Genomic DNA, 14,311 nt, shown 5'->3' with positions numbered 1-14,311 from the left:
AATCGACAAATAAAAATATTAAGATATTATCAGTGATTAACCTTATTTAACTTAGTTACATACACATAAAATAAATAGCATGAACACAAGTGACACCAAGATTTAACGTGGAAACCTAATTTAGGAAAAATCACCAATTGCAACTAGTTACAAATTTTTGATCTTCTAAAGTGAGCCTTGTTAGGAGCCACCCTCATTAAAGGTTACAAAACACACTGTTAAATGTGACCCTGTTAGAGGATTTAATCACCCTATTAGGAGTAGCCTTGTTAGAGGTCTTCATACACTCCAGTCTAGAAATGCTACCTTGTTAGAAGATTTACAAATAGATGTTAAGCCAACTCTATTAAAAGATTTAGATCACTACTACAATGGTTAGAGAGTAACAATGAGATGACCTAATTTATGATGCAACTGAATTGCTGATTACAGATCTCAATTCTAGCTTGTATACTTGACCCTTTCTGATTGAATGTATCTTTGTAGCTCAACACGGATATTCTTCTTATCCTTCTAATTCAATTCCTCTAAGAATCTTAAAATCTTCTATTTTCTTGCACACATTCAATCCTCAACCTGAACTTATATTTATATCACACAGATTGTCAAGTTGGATTGAATACAACTTAAAATACTTAGTATTCATCTCCTCGGTAAGCTAGAACCAACAAGAAAATCAATTGAATTCAATTTGCCAAAATAAGAAAATCCCTCATTAGCTGACCCTACTTGGTAGACACTAACTTAGAAATGATTTTTCTATGTTAACCAAGTGAACTTGGTTAACACTGCATTTCCAAAAAGTTCCTTTGGTAATTGAGTAATCTCAGTTAACATTGGTTCCATCAAACTTTTTCTTCATTAATCAAGTGAGCTTGGTTAACACTTAACTTCTGCAAACTTCACTTTATCGCCCAAGTGAACTTGGTAGACACTGTCTTCTAAACTTAGAAAACTCTAGAATACTAGATAGACACAAAAAACTATCTTCATCACTTGAGTGAGCTTAGGATACACTGGCTAGCAATGATATGAAATTTTTTGTAACATCAAAGACAATACACAATTAACCAATTGTTTTCAACAATCTCCCTCTTTTGCATTGATGACAACACAACATGTCATAATACAATGAAATTTTAGAGCAAGATTAAATTAGGTAACATATCCTTAGTTTTATTCTAATTCTCATCCATGAGAACTCCTTCTATTAGTGTGAACTCCCTCTACTTTTAGTTTCTCCCTCTATCTACAAATTCTACCTCTTCAACATCTTCTTCAAATAACAAACTTTGCTTATTGATATCAAATCAAGTTCTCCCTCTTTGGCATTTTCAAACAAAATTTATTTGTATCAAAACAAACTATTCCTCTTTGAAATCTCATGTGAAAGACAATATTCAAAGAATATCAATGCACCTCATGTACTAATTAATATGCACTATGCTCTTTTCAATACTTCATCAACTGTTTGATCTTCAACATACTCTAGTTGATGCATCACTAATCTTCATTTTAGTGAGCTTCAAATAGGGAAATGAACCCCAACTTATATCTTAGATACAAAAATGCATCCTTAGGTAATGGCTTAGTGAATATGTCTACAATTTGTTCTTTCGTATTCACATATTCCAATCTTACTTCTTTATCTTGTACAAATTCTCTCAAAAAATAATATTTTATAGCAATGTGCTTGGTTTTGGTATGCATCATAGGATTATTTGGTATATTAATTGCACTAGTTATATCACAAAATATAACCACTAGATCCTTGATTTCTATCTTCATACCTACCAACAGTTGCTTGAACCAAACAACATTGGAACAATTAACTACTGCTACCACATATTTTGCTTTTGCCATAGATTGAGAAATACAATTCTTCTTCTTTCTTGTCCAAGACACTAGTATTTTACCAAGAAAGAATGCTCCACCACTGGTGGTCTTTTTGTCATCAACACTTCTTACCAAATCAACATCTATGAATGCTTTTAAATCCAAATTACCTCCTTTTTTTGTGCCATAATCCATAGTTTTAAGTACCCTTTAGGTACCTCATAATTCTCTTGATTTCCATCATATGATTTTCTCTAGGATTAGCTAAGAATCTTGCCACCATACCAACTGCTAATGCAATATCAGGTCTTGTGTGAACTAAATATTGCAATTTTTTAATCGTTGATCTATATGTGGTTTGATCTACCTCTTTGGAATCATCATTCTTATGTCCAATAGACATAGGTGTTCCAACTAGTCTTGAACATTCTATTCCAAATTTCTTTAGTATCTCCTTGATATATTTGGATTGAGTAATATAGATACCATCTTTCTTTTGCTAGATCTACAATCCAACAAAGAATTTTATCTCTCCAAACATGGACATCTCAAATCTATTACTGATCTCTTTTGAAAATGCCTTGTGTAATGCCCCTCTATGTGACCCAAAATAAATCAACCTAAAGTTTCACTAAGTTTGAAAAACTTGGTGAAACTTTAGGTTAATATATTTCAGGTCACATGGTGGGGCGTTACATTTGGTATCAGAGTCCCAGTTTCTACATTGGAAATTCTAGGTATATTGGAATACAACTAGTTGTTAACTAGTTGAACTGCAAATGAAACTGGAACTATTATGTTTATCTATTAAAAACTTTAACACTTGAACTAGTTGAATTGAAATGAAACATATATAATGTTATTTATCTTTTGGAACTTTAACACTTGGAAACTTCAAACTTGAACACTTGAAACTTGAAAACATTAGACTTGATACTTGAAACATAGAAAAAGGAAAAACCCTTGAGTTGGATTTCAAACATGTTTTCTTATGATTGTGCTTTAAGGTAGTATACTTTTGATTATCTTTGCAAGCATTGTGTTGTTCTTGTTTGGGTGTTTTCAGGAGAGTTACAAACTTGAACCTAAACAATTTGAACAAGAAAAATTAATTAGTAGTGGAACTTTTGAACATAAAACTTGGAAACTCATAACATTTATGATCTTGACTTTTGATTTATGTTTGTACATTAGAACTTTTATGCTTTATGGTGGATTTTGAGATGTTGATCTTTTTTTTGGAGTGTTTTAGGGGATCTATTTTAGTATTTGTTAAAAAGATAAATGTTGGATCAATATGGTTTTTAGTTTATTATTAAACCAAAATCATATTGCAACTTTGAAAGTGTATACATAGTTAAATTTTTTTGTATTAGTCTCTTAAATGAGTTTTTTGTCTGACATTATAGATAGTACTCTTTGACTTTTATTTACCCTAGTCATTATAGTCTTACAAGTAATGCCTACCCCTAGTTTAGTTTTTTATTTCTTGTAGGCTTCTAGGAGTAAGCCTAAGTCCAGGGGGAGTGGATGTAATGCCTACCTCTACTTGACTTTTCTATTGTATTGTCAAATTCTTTTAGGTTAGGTTTTTGACCATGGTTTATGACTATTAGTACTTGGTTACGAGATTTGATTAGATGTGTTTTATATTCAGTTGTTTATATGTGATGAGCTACTAGTTATTTAATGTGTTTATGATCATTTCGATGATAATATATGTATGTTCAGTTAGTGATTTTAGTTATTTCATGATGGATTATTTATATGTGTTTTCTATGGTTACTTACCCCATACTTGCATGTGTATGGTGTACGTGTACATTTTCTTTATGTATGACATTTTTGATGTGGTTGAGGAAGGGAGTCATAGTCACCTGCTAGTCGGGATCTACATGATGAACCACTTCCTACCATTATCTATTTAGTTTAGAATAGTGTTTGTACATGCGTGAATTTTATGCAAATTGCAGGTACCAGGTATTGACTTCTCTGAATTGTCACGATGAGCATATCCTATCATAGTATTTCAATGGTATAAGTGGGGAGATAACTCTTGAGTCCAAATCCTAAACCTAGTCCAATTTTCCTAGAAAATATGACAAGTATTTGAGTTAGTTTTAGCTTTCTGAATTCGTCAAGTGATGTGAATTTGTGATTTTTACCCTAGAGTTTGTTTTGTTATTTTGTGCTTTATGATGAGTTTTCGTATTTGATTTTGTGGGTTTGTTGTGATTTTCTCTTATATTAAATCAAATTAAAAGATAATTTAATGATTCAATTAATGAATTTTTTATAAAGAATCTTAGTATTTAATTATATTTAATTAATTGAGAAATTAATTAAATAAAAGAATTAAATTTAAAAGATTTTATTGAATTTCTATTTTCGATGTATTTATATTTATTTAATTTAATGATAATTATTTAGGAGTTTTATTTTAATAATAAACTCTAAATAATGTTATTGATTAAGTTAATAAATATATTATTAAATTTTTTTTTGTGAATTAATTAAATAAAAGAATGGAACTTAAAGATAAAGTTATGGTTCTATTTTAGGCATAATTATATTTATTTAATTTAATAATAATTATTTAGGAGTTTTATTTTAATAATAAACTCTAAATAATACTAATAATTAAGTTAATAAATATATTATTAAAAATGTCTCATGAATCTATTTAAATAAAAGAATAAAACTTAAAGATAGTTATGGTTCTAATTTAGGCATAATTATATTTATTTAATTTAATAATAATTATTTAGGAGTTTTATTTTAGATAATAAACTCTAAATAATATTATTAGTTGAATTAATAAATATATTATTAAAACATTCCATGAATTTATTAAATAAAAGAATTCATTTAAAGATAAAATTATAATCTAATTTTGGGCGTGATGATATTTTTTTAATTTAATAATAATATATTTAGGAGTTCATTTTTAAATAAATGCTAAATATTATTATTACATAAGTTAATAAATATTTAATTAAAAATGCTTTAGAAATTAATAAGAGAGAGTAAGCAATTATTTAATAAAGTTTATTCTAATTAAATTACATTAAGCGTATGCATGAAATTAAAATATAATAAGTTAAATAAAGAGATAAAGAAATGATTAAATATCTAAAAGTTGTGCATGAAAATATAAAAGGTAATAAAGTAATAAATAGTAATTGATCAGTGAGTTCCCTCTCATGATTACACATTTAGAGCCCCAAATTTAGGGAAAAACTCTTTATCAAAGATCGCGTGATTGCACAATTAGAGCCCCAAATTAAGGGATAACTCTTTATCAGAGATCTAGAGCTCATTTTGCAATTACACAAGTTTTGGAGGTGCAATTACACAAGTTTTGGAGGAGCAATTTCAAAGAGGAAGGTTTTCATATAAAAAAAATTTGTTGCGTATTCTGTGCATCCATCATTTTAGCATCAGATCCAGGTAGGATCTCGTGGTTTAATTGTATAGTGGATTTCCATTCTTCAAATTCTTGTACTCTTCGTGTCTAGATAAATCTATTTTCAGAATTTTAGATTTGGTTGAAACTGTTGTGTTGAAATTTACTATTTTCTATTCTTGATTTTGTCTGTGAACGAATTAATTAAATTGAAACCCTTGTTTGTTAAATTGAGATTGGAAACCCTTGTTTGGTTTAAATTGGGTGATTCGTAATGGATTTGATTAAATTCAAGATAGGGGTTTTGAAAAGAAAATTAGTTTTAAATTACTAAATTTAATTGTTTAAATTTCGTTGCTCTATTAGATCTAGTTTGGACAGTTTTCATTTTTAGTAACTTTTCATTTTTGAAATTTTTTCATTTTTAGTAAGTTTCTATTTTTGGAAGTTTCTATTTTTAACAAGTTTCTATTTTTGAAATTTTTTAATTTTTAGTGGGTTTTCATTTTTGGAAAGTTTCTATTTTTAGTAGGTTTCTATTTTTGGAAGGCTTCCATTTTGGGAATTTTTTTCTAAAGTTTAATAAATTTAAAATTATTATGGTAATAATTGATAATTATTATTATTAATAATTTTAATAAGTATTGTTAAAATTTGAAATTTAGTTATTTGAAAATTTGATTTATTACTTTATTATTTAAATGTAATTCTAAAATAAATTGGAAATCATACAAATTAACTGGGAGAAGTAATGGTTATCTTTAGTAAAATTGGGTTGTGCTTGATGATTTGATTTTATATGAAAATGATTTATATTGCTAGGGAAATTTTCTTATTCAAAAACCTTAGTAACTAACATACTTTAAAAAGTCAAAAACTTAGAAATGAAAACTTGAACTCGTATGTTTTGATAATGAATTGAACTATGAACAATGTTAAACGACTTTATATGAATTGTTGAATCATCTAGGATTCTATTGGAAACAAAAACCATATAAAATCTGGCAACTAGAGAAATGGATATGCGAACCTTGATTGGAATTTAAAAACTCTATAAATAGTCATAATTGGAAAAGAAAACTGAAACCCTAGTTGTTGTTGAATCTTTGTGTTGGAAATGAAAAATGAAAACTTGAAAACTTACAAATGAAAAATAGACTGTTGTGTTTTCTAAACCTAATATTTTGTGAAAATTAGTTTTGTATGCACTCTTTTTATGATGTGTGGTTTTATTGTTGCGTATCGATTTGACTTAGCTTTGACCAAATTGGAGGCTCGAGAGTTCTATTTTGTGATGTCATGATGATGTTTGATCTTGATCTTTTATACTTAACCATGGTAATGTGTCTTCTATGCTCTATGCGGAGTTTTGATCTATTGATTGTTATTGCTTTTTAGTGTTCTTGTGTGAAATTGAGGTGAATTGCATGGCCTATCTAATATAACCTTTGAGTCTTCGATCAATTGCATTTGGATTACTTTCTAGTCACTTGTATATGACTGAGATGTTTGTATGATTTCTTCTTGGTGATCTCATGTTATGATGTGGATTGGTTTATATGTACTTTCTTGGATCAATTCTATTAGGATGATCATTTTAAGAATTTTAAGTAATGTTGGTATTTTGACAAGTGATATTTCAATGCTTGTCAGTTGCTTTTTTAAGAATTGATGTATGGTATGTGGTCTTTTGTGATTTTTTGATTTTACTGAGGTTAGGGTAGGTTATTTGTATGTCATGTTGGGAAGTGGCTTGCAATGGAGGTTGAGGCCCTAAAGAGGTTGATGGGCGACCTGTTGTAGGTTATTTAATAAGTGATAATATTTCATTAAATGGGTTTAAAATGAATTAATAAGAATCATTGTTTTCCTCACCCATGCCTCGAGTACTAGTACAAGCTAGGATGGGAGTAGAGAGGACGCTTGGTTGTGACCATGCTTCATTAGTATGCCTTGTTAGTACAAAAGGATACTAGTGCCACATAGAGTCACTAGGGAGCCAGAGGATTAACAGACTAGCAGGGTAACCCTAGAGTTGGTTCATGCAATGACACTTGCCCACATGCATAATAAATTTTCTATGTGTCTATGTTGCCTCTAGGATTAGTTGATACTTGTGTCTTGGTAGCCATGAGATAGTTTGCTTTAAGATGATTCCTTGAACCCAGGTGTTGGTTTTGACTTTTGAGTTTGTTATCCTATTTGGGACTTGAGTTTATCTCCTTAATGTAGTGGGAGTGGACCTTTTTGAGTTCCACGAGGTTAGGTGGTAGTGCTTTTTCTTATACCATTGAGATCCCACTGTCGAATGCCACTGCTAGATATGTTTGTGTAGATATTCCTTTCTATCTATTCTTGTATTTCTATGATGGATGGTTGTACTATTGTATTGTATTTGATTTCATAAGATCTTAAGAGATGATGTAATTTATTTCATGATGTATATTATTTCAGCCTCTCATACCCTATGACATGTACAATGGATGATTGTGCATTCTGAATTAATGCCAAGTGGCATTCAAAACAAATGTTTATTATTTAAATGGATTGAACTTGTAGTTATTCTTTCATGTGGATGTGTTATTTATTAGACTTAGTATTAATTAAAATTAAATACAATTAATCATCATGGGACGCTTAAGAGTTGTAACCTATTTATGTGTTGTTGATGTATGAGTGTATGTTAATTCCTTCTACTATTCTATAACTATTATTGTTAAGTTATTGACTTTAACTCTTTTTTTTTGACAAACTTACTGAAACTTTAGGTTAATTTATTTCGGGTCACATAGCAGGGCGTTACATCCTATATGCAATTTAATTAAAATAAACTTTATTAAATGATTTCTTACTCTCTCTTATTAATTTTCTGAGCATTTTTAATATAATATTTATTAACTTAAGTAATAATAATATTTAAAATTTATTTAAAAATGAACTCCTAAATATATTATTATTAAATTAAATAAATATTATCATGCCCAAAGTTAGACTATAACTTTATCTTTAAATGAATTCTTTTATTTAATAAGTTCTTGAGATGTTTTAATAATATATTTATTAATTCAACTAATAATATTATTTAGAGTTTATTATTTAAAATAAAATTCTTAAATAATTATTTCATAAATTAAATAAATTAAATTATGCCTAAATTAGAACCATAACTATCTTTAAGTTTTATTCTTTTATTTAAATAAATTCATGAGATATTTTTGTAATAATATATTTATTAACTTTATTAACAATATTGTTTAGAGTTTATTATTAAATAAAAATCCTAAATAATAATAATAAAATTAAATAAATATAATTATGCCTAAAATAGAACCATAACTTTATCTTTAAGTTTCATTCTTTTATTTAATTAATTCACGAGATGTTTTTTAATAATATATTTATTAACTTAATTAATAACATTATTTAGAGTTTATTATTAAAAGAAAACTCCTAAATAATTATCATTAAATTAAATAAATATAAATATGTCAAAAATAGAACTTTAATAAACTCCTTTAAATTTAATTATTTAATTTAATTAATTTCTCAATTAATTAAATATTGAATTTCTTAATAAAATATTCATTAAATTATCTTTTAATTTGATTTAATATAACAAAAAATCACAACAGACCCACAAAATCAAATACGAAAACTCATCATAAAGCACAAAATACCAAAATAAACTCTAGGGTAAAAATCATGAATTCATGTCACTTGACGAGTTCGAAAAGGTGAAACTAACTCAAATATTTGTCTTATTTTCTAGGACAATTGGCTTAGGGTTTAGGATTTGGGCTCAAGAGTTATGTCCCACTTATACCATTGAAATACTGCAATCTACATAAAATCCACACATGTACAAACACAATATTCTAAACTAAACAAGAAATGTTAGGAAGTGGTTCATCGTGTAGATCCTGACTGGCAAATGACTATGACTCCCTTCCTCAACCACATCAGAAATGTCATACATAAAGAAAACATACATGTACAACATACACATGCAAGTATGTGGTAATTAACCATAGAAAAAACATATGAATAATCCATCATGAAATAACTTAAATCACTAATTAAACATACATATATCATCATCAAAATGATCATAAACACATTAAATAACTAGTAACTCATCACATATAAACAATTGAGTATAAAAAACATCTAATCAAATCCGGTAAGCAAATACTGATAATCATAAAACACGGTAAGAAAACTTACTCAAAAGAATTCAACAATACAACAGAAAAGTCAAGTAGGGGTAGGTATTATACCTTGCATAAATCATAATTTCTTGTAAATAAAGTGTCATCAAGAAAGATTTCAGCTAACACAATCTTCTTGTCTGGTCCTTCTTTGATATACAACTACTCTTATCATTTGTTCTTTGTAAACCAATCTTTATCAAGTAGTTATGAAGTTTTTCATACCAAGTTCTAGGAGTTTGATTGAAACCATACAATGCTTTGTGTAATTTGCAGACCATATCCCTTTTGCTAGGATCCAAAAAACCTTTAGGTTGTTCTATATAGACTTACTCTTCAAGAATTCCATTCAAGAATGCATATTTTACATCCATTTGATAAACTTTAAATCTTTTATGTGCAACATAAGAAAGTAAAGTTCTAGCACCTTCTATTCTAGCAACAGGAGACATTTTTTCACCATAGTCAATACCTTCTTCTTGAGAATAACCTTTACATACTAACCTTGCTTTGTTTCTAGAAACTTCTCCATCTTCATTCAAATTATTTCTGAAAACCCAATTTGTTCCAATTACATTTTTATCCTTGGGTGTACGAACAAGAGTCCAAGTCTTATTCCTCTCTATCTATTCTATTTCTTCATTCATAGCTTCAATCCAAATTTCATTATCCAAAGCATATTTTACTAATCAAGGTTCAAATTCAACAAGCAAATACGTACCTTCAATTTGTTTCTTGTCATTTTTCCATCTGACTTGTCTCCAATGATTTGATCAAGTGCATGGTGCCTTCTGAAGTATCTTGCTAACACAGGTACTTTGGAATTAGAATCTTTTCCACTAACCTTTCCATGATCTTTTGTATCAAGTTTGGGTCCCACTGTTTATGACTCAGGTCCATTAGACTCAATTTGCTTTGGCAATAGCTCGGTAACTTCTAACCATGACTTGAGTCTTTTAGACTATGACTCAGGTTTCACTGGATGCAACTCTATAGCTTTTGGACATTTTGGGGACTCGAGAGGTGAATTTTGTTTACTTCCAATTTTATTTGGAAATGTATTAGGTTCATAGTAGAAAAAATTTCTTTAATGCCTAGGTTCTTTTCTGTTCTCTTCTTCACTCTTTTATAAAAACTCATCAATTCTTACATGTGCACTTTCTATGATCTTATGAGTTGACAAATTCAAACATTTATATGCTTTTCTTTTACAGTAGTAGCCTAGGAATATGCCTTCGTCACCTTTGACATCAGATTTACTTTTCCTAGATTCCTTCAAGATATAACATTTTCTACCAAATAATTTCAAGTAACCTACATTACATTTGTAGCCATACCATAGTGCATAAGGAGTTTTATTTGAGTCTTTCTTTAACTATTCTTTGTTCAAAGTATGCATTGTGGTACTGATTGCTTTCTTCTAGTATTTGATTGCAACACTCTTTTCTATCATTAAAGTTCTTACACAATCCATGATGGATCTGTTCCTTCTTTCAGCTATACTATTCTACTATGGTGTACTAGGAGTTGATAATCGTCTCTTCATTCTTCTTTCAATGTATAATTCATTGAATTCATTGGAAATGAATTCACCACCTCTGTCTAATCTCAAACACTTCAACTACTTTCCACTTTCTCTATTCTTGCCAGATACCACTTAAATTTTTGAAATGCTTCAGACTTTTCTTTCAAATACATTATAGTCATCATTCTAGGATAATCATCAAAAAAAAGAATAAAATAATTATCTCCATTGTATCTCTCTATTCCAATAGGTCCATATAATTCTGTATGAACTAGCTCCAAGACTTCTTCAGAATGATAGTCCTTTCTTTTGAAACCTATCTTTCCCATCTTGCCAATTTGACAATTTTTGCATAGGCCCATATCAGGTTTCCTTAGACTAGGAATACCTCTTACTCTCTTCTTCTTGCTTATCTTGATTAGATTATCCAAGTTCACATGGCATAACCTTTTATGCCATAACCAACTTTCTTCTACTTGAGAAATAAAACATGATTTTTCACTAAGATCTAGGTATAATAGGTTGCCTTTTGTTTGTTTGCTAGATCTGACTAGATTTCCTTTTCCGTCCAACAACTTGGCCTTCCCATTCATGAATTGTACCTTGAATCCAATTTTATTCAACTATGCCACACTCAATAGATTATGGTTTAGTCCTTCAACCCAATGAGAATTATTACATCTACATTCATTGGTTAGTGAGGTACAACCTTTTCCTTTTATGCAACATGGTTTATTGTTTCCAAATCTCACACTTCCATCATCATAATGTTCCATATTTTAAACTTTGTTTTGTCACCAGTCATATGATGTGAGCAGCCACTATCAATAATCCATGTATCATTTTTTCTAAAATGAGAGATAAGTGTCATTTTATCTCCTTCATCACCATATTCATCTTTTACAACTATCTAAATCCTTAGCCATAAAACATGATTTCTTATCTTTGTCCTTGCAGTCTTTGAAGCTCTTGAAATTCTTCTTTCCTTTGTACTTGCTATGCTTCTTTTCATCTTTGTCTTCTCTATTTGGGCATCTTACAACAATGTTTTCGACTTCTTCGTAGGAGAAGCAGATTAAAGGGATTTTACCTTTATACTTTCCTTTGCCTTTGGGATACCCTCTTGCAAGGAATGCTTCAATAACTTTAGGATCACTATCAGAACTATCTTCCTCTTCACTTTAAGACCTTTTGGTTTTCTTCTTGAGTGATACCTTGGCTTCAAATGCAAACTCAAGATTGCAAGAACTGGGAGTATAATTCTCATAGTTATCTAATTGAAATGCAATCAATCTTCCAACTAGAGCATCCAAAGTTATCATGTTATTTGGATCACATCTCATCTCTTGAATAGTAGATAGTGTAATTACATAGATAAGAAGAAGGGTTATGATTACCTTTCTTACCACTGGTACATCTTCAATTGTTCCTCTAGAGGCTTTGATAGCATTGACACTGGCTTTGATTCTCTCAACATATTTTTCAATGTTTCCATCCGCTCTCATTTTCATTTGATCAAATTGACTTCTCAAGCTTTCTACCTTGGCTCTTTTTACATTATCATCACCTCCATAGACATCATTTAGTTTGGTCCACATTTCATGAGAAGTAGCACATCCTTTAACCTCATCAAACTCAACATAGTTGAGAGCTGATGCAATGACAATCATCATGATGTTATGACTTTTCTTTTTAGCAATCTCTTCTATAGTCAATGTTCCAATAGGATCCTTGTAAGCATTTTTCAAGTATTTCAAACTTGAATCACTGATGGTTGCCAAGTACAACTTCATAAGTTCCTGCCATGCTTGGAAGTTATCTTTGTTTAACTTGGGAATCTCTCTTGTAAGATATTCCAATCATTAGCTTAGGTCCTTAAAACCTTTCTCTGTAAGCATAAAAAAGCTCTGATACCAATTATTGGAAATATAAGAGGAGTAACAAAGAGGGGAGGGGTGAATTAGTTACCACCAAAATAAATCTTAGATCCCTTAGATGTCAGTACATAACATAAACTTCACTAAAAATACTGATGGTTGATAGATACAGAAGCACTCAGTTTACACTAGTAAATGTTGTAACTCAACAAACACTAAAATAGCAACAATAACTCGACTAAGAAAATATTAAGATATTATCATTAACTAACCTTATTTAACTTAGTTTCATACACATAAAAGAAATAGCATGAATACAAGTGACACCAAGATTTAACGTGGAAACCTAATTTGGGAAAATCAACAAAGTGAACTAATGCCTTAGTTTTCACACCCTCAAGTGTCAGTTTGACCTATTTTCAAAGCGAAAACCAAACACACTTTATGGTTTTTTGACATGTGTGTTTGCAAGCAGTTTCAAGTAAGCAAATTTGATGGTTAGTATCTTTTGACCTCAAAGTCATCATGGCATAAGATTTGGTAGGGTAAGAGTATGTGGAACAAAGAATCAACATGACAGCTTTTAGAGCCCTTGATTAGTTTTCAAGGCCAGTCAGAGGACCCCTTAGCACAAAATTTCCTGTTTGCAAATAAATGGTAAAATGAGTTTTAATTGATATTTCAATGATGCAATAATGGTTAAATTCAATTATAATCAATGTTGAATTCTCATTGAATCAATCCTAAGAGTTAGGTGTTTCAATTCGAAAATATTTTTAGCCAAACCCACTTTGGGGCCCGATTGACTTCACCTGACTAGTCAAAGCATTAGGAGATTGAGGGTGTTACAAAAGGTGGATTATAATAGTTTTGATTACTTTAATGTCTTAGTGTATTTATGTCATCTTGGTAGTGATCAAATGGATGTTGATGTTACATATAGGGAGAGATGTAGATTGAAGTGAAATATGCAATTCTTTCCCATAGAGAAAAACCATGTAGGCCAAGTGAAGGTCATTACTATTTTAGAGGTTGAAAAATATGTGACCCAAATAAAGGATGGACCGAATGATATCTATTACATTATTATTCATAACAAGAGGATGTTGGATTCTTTTCATTCACTAAGTCTATGTAAAATAAAGTATGTAAGGAACCAAATATGTTTCATGAAGGCATGAGTTGGGACAATGATTTTCTAAGATTCTTTGCATTGTTTAATATCTCTTGGAGTGATATTTTAGAAGTACCCTCTATCTTCCAAAGAAATTAGATGAGGTCATCTTGCCAAGAATAGCCACGACATCTGTAGATGATTATGTGTGAAGTAGTAGTATGATTAGGTGAGCCGTGAGTTCCATCTTCAAATGCTACCAGTTAGTGCCAGTAAGCACAAGGCCATGGCGAGATCTCTCCCTTATTCTAATGGAGATTTGATCATAAATGAGTCCATGTAGAAT

The sequence above is a fragment of the Cupressus sempervirens genome, chromosome 2, assembly GCF_028749045.1.
Source record: "Cupressus sempervirens isolate cs-2001-9-10 chromosome 2, ASM2874904v1, whole genome shotgun sequence".
NCBI classification, from domain to species: Eukaryota; Viridiplantae; Streptophyta; class Pinopsida; order Cupressales; family Cupressaceae; genus Cupressus; species Cupressus sempervirens.
Note: the sequence above shows the minus strand (reverse complement) of the source record.